Below are 2,903 nucleotides of genomic sequence, written 5' to 3'. Positions count from 1 at the left end.
AGGTAATTATGCAAAACCCAGGCCTAACTAAAAAATTAAAATTGTCATAGTATGTAACTCAAGTTAAAATAACACTTTTCATTACTCGTGCAGCTTAATCAAATATTATATGTCATTTTAAACGACCCTTTGGTATTAACACGGTAACATCAATGTATTTTTAAAAATTAGACAGCGACGTTCTCTCAGAAGTTGTTCTGTAGACGTTTATCTGTTGATGACCTTTTGACCTCCTGAATTCTGCAATGAGATTTTCGGGTCGATTCAGCCGAGACGGCCCGAGTGGAGTTTCATGTAAATGTTTCGTACGGAAAAAAAAATCGCGTCCAGTATAAGAAGATTAACGTTTACGTGATGCAGGGTTCCCGAAACGCCGCCCTCAGCGGTGTGTGCGAAGCACAACTCAAATTCAGAAGTGGAACGTAAAATTTGGATTTGGTTTTGTAGTCAGATTTGCGAGAAAAACTTCAGCTACCCGTATTTCTCGACTGAGACGTCAGTGGGAGCTGTAATTTGTATGGCAAGGAGATGGTGCTAACCTTAATTCATATTATGGAATTTACGCCCACAAACCTTGTAGTTAATAATATTTTTGTTATAGTAGAACATTTTTATTTTTTGGTGACGTCACACTTACAATATTAACATGCATACGTCATAAGATTACGTCATCTTTTCCTGGTAGGGCAAACTTTCCCGGCGTGCTTTTTTCATGGATAAACACCACTGCTTTGGAAATGGATGCCTTGCCTAGCTAGGACTACAAGAGCCGCATTGTATAATACTTAAACAAGGTAGGTCTGCAACTGAATTATTCTTAGTTTTCTTATTTTAATTTATTTCTTTCGAAAGAGTACTTTCTATCACATATAATTGCACTGTCAACTTAGACCTAGTCTTACTAATAAATATCCTCACCGTCCCCCGCTACACAGTACATCAGTATGCTAGGCAACAGAACGTGATGTGCCATCCTTCCCAGGTTTTCATGTAACATTTGCATATTGTTGGCTAACCAACTTATGCTTACCGCCCCCAACCCCACGCTACAGTACAGACGTATGCTAGGCAACAGAACGTGATATTGCACCTTCCCAGGTGTTCTTGTAATATTTGCATATTGCTGCGTGTATTTTTTTTTTTAAATGAGTACCGCGGCGTACTCATTTTCACAAAGCATTTTCATCCCCTCTTGAAAGAGGGTGTATAATCACCTTGAACGGATTGAAGCCTGATGACAAGAGAGAGAATGTGAGGTTGACCTCTGTCAGTCAAAACAAGATTGAGCCCTCAATCGTTTCATATTGTTCATGTTGTTGAATACAAAATCGCATAGCGTTATAGGCACATGCATAGAATCGGTCGACTGATAAAGTAGTCCATTAAATCTCGTATTTAAGTAATCTTCATCGGAGGCGTCCTACTTTAATTAATTATGATTTTAGTTATTACTTTCCGTGCCTTAGTAAACAGCCTTTTTAAATTTGATCCAAGCTCCCAAGAATTCTTTATGTTTAGATAACGAAACACAACCTTAGTGATACACCAGCAGTTTATAAGAGTGTGTTCTAGTAAATTAAATTTCCTGTCTTTAATGCTTGCCGATGGTATAGCGAATCGGGTTATTGATATGAATGTTTTGCGAGTAACATCTCAGCTAGATTCACGCCCTCAATCGTTTGTAAATTTCAGTCTTGCATCGGATTTGGACTCACAGACGTGATTAGCAGTTCTCGCTAACACAGGTGGCGCTAGGATTTTCTAGAATCCCCGACGAGAGAGAAGTGGACGTGGTCAGGCGTCGTTCAAAATCTCTCGAGAGTGTTACAGGGTGCGAAACCGCCCCGCCCCCCCCCCTTAAAAAATATGACAGTAGATTCAAATGCTTATTTAATCTAAAAAATATGACAGTAGTTTCAAATGCTTATTTAATCGATTGGAAGGGAAAGGACTGTCCTCCGTCACTGGCGCCTCCCCTCCCCCAACTCCTATCTCTCCTCCACATGTTTTCTTCAAGGGTATCATTTTAATGAGGGTCAATGTTGTATTGCGCATCATTATCCCTGCAATATGATAAAACACGATAAAGAGGTCTTGCATACACATTGCAGCCAGCATTAGAATCGAACTTTTAATATTTCAAGTGGAAATTTAAAGCTTTTTAAAGTACGGCCCTTACTTTCTAAACTCCTTTTACCTAACAAAAGGATTATCCCATATACAATTTACTTTTATGCAATTACCTCAGCCACGGATGTTATTACTGCTATTTTCATTATCATTTAATTAATTCACTTTGTAGTAGTACACGCATAGTAGAAATACCGTGTACACTTTTTTTTTAAATTTTTTTTATAAGAACCAGTAAAATTTTGCCCAGACTCAGTGTCCTTATTTTTTGGCCAATTTCAGGCTCAAAAGGTTCTTATTTTGTTCTTATGTTAAACACTTTTTAAACATAAAAATGTATTATTGTACCAGTATACACTGTACTGGAAATTAGGTAAAAGTGCCCCAGGAAAAACTGGCCCCGAAGAAAGGGACACAGAAAAAAAGTTTTCCAGAAAAAAGGCCCGGTAAAAATAACCTCAAATGACAAGTAGGTATACACCTCCTGTACTGTATTATAGAGGGTATTACATAGTCACACCTACTACACATAAGGTATGGTACAGATATATTTTTTGGTTTTTCTAGTTTTTTAAAATAAAAATCTCATTGGACATTTTACCTCAGCCTCAATTTGTTCTTATTTTGTTCTTAATTTTTAAGTATTTTCAGCCTCAGTGTTCTTATAAAATGTGTTCTTATAAAAAAAAATAGTTTCGAGAAGAACGGTTCTTTGAGGCGTTTATCCGAAGGAGGCAATTATTTTTTTAGGTACCTATATAGGCCTACTCAAA

General features: G+C 37.3%; 1 long non-coding RNA gene across 1 annotated transcript in view; it reads left to right on the top strand.

Annotated features, from left to right (window-relative positions):
- The first annotated feature begins 738 nt into the window (after positions 1-738).
- LOC117121014 overlaps positions 739-2,903 on the top strand; it is a 43,276-nt gene continuing 41,111 nt past the window's right edge. The window contains exon 1 of the long non-coding RNA XR_004447462.1: positions 739-794. This is a non-coding gene — a long non-coding RNA (uncharacterized LOC117121014). The remainder of the gene's footprint in view (positions 795-2,903) is intronic.

Source organism: Anneissia japonica, unplaced genomic scaffold, assembly GCF_011630105.1.
Source record: "Anneissia japonica isolate Jap-2015-1 unplaced genomic scaffold, ASM1163010v1 scaffold287891_len339112_cov183, whole genome shotgun sequence".
NCBI classification, from domain to species: Eukaryota; Metazoa; Echinodermata; class Crinoidea; order Comatulida; family Comatulidae; genus Anneissia; species Anneissia japonica.
The sequence above is the reverse complement of the archived record's forward strand: the minus strand, read 5'-3'. Positions and strand labels throughout refer to the sequence as shown.